The sequence below is a fragment of the Gossypium arboreum genome, chromosome 3 (assembly GCF_025698485.1).
Source record: "Gossypium arboreum isolate Shixiya-1 chromosome 3, ASM2569848v2, whole genome shotgun sequence".
In the NCBI taxonomy this organism is placed as follows: Eukaryota; Viridiplantae; Streptophyta; class Magnoliopsida; order Malvales; family Malvaceae; genus Gossypium; species Gossypium arboreum.
Window position 1 is genome coordinate 89,899,220 of NC_069072.1, and position 875 is coordinate 89,900,094.

Consider the following 875-nt stretch of genomic DNA (forward strand, 5'->3'; position numbering starts at 1 on the left):
GTTCAACATTTGTTGTAGACTTTCCTATTTACTTTCTTTTTAGCTCTCACGAGCTTCTATTTAACTCATAAGAATTTCCGTTCTGTAACACCCTTTACCTGTGTCCGATGCCGGAACAAGGTACAAGACATTACTAGACTTAATAGTTCACAACATGCAAAAAGCGGGCTACAAAGTTTTTTTTAATTCAAAACTTTTCATACACATGCATAATGTCCCATACACAGGCCTACGAAGCCCTAAACATGCATTGAAGGTAGTTAGGGACTAAACTGAGAAACTTAGAAAGTTTTGGGAAAACTTAGAAATTTTTTTCCATGCAACAGGATCACACGCCCCTGTAAACATAGAGACACGCCCGTGTCCTCAGGCCGTGTAACTCTTTGTTTATGACGTCAGCATGCAAATCGTACCACACGGCCGGGCCACACGCCCGTGTCTCCAGGCCGTTTCCTTTACATGGTTGAGACACACGACCGTGTCTCAGCCCATGTAGTCAACACTTAGGCTATTTTCCTAGCCTTCATGTTACCCATAAACCCTTACAACCTTATACATATTAAAACCAAAATTCATGGCATCATTTTAGTGATTAAACACTCTTTATTAAGACATATTCATAACATTAACATGTCCTCTTACAAGAAATGCATCTACTCATGCAATGCCAAGTCTAGATTCCTTAATTCACATTCATAAGACTTGTCATTTTGATGATCTCTTTTACCATTATACTATGGTTACCAACTTATCTATTAAGAACTCATGTCCAACCATTATCGCGTTGTTTTTATAACATGCAATTACTACATGGCTATGACCACCTCAATTGGTCATAGAGCATACATCCAACACACATGTCATATTACCAACCA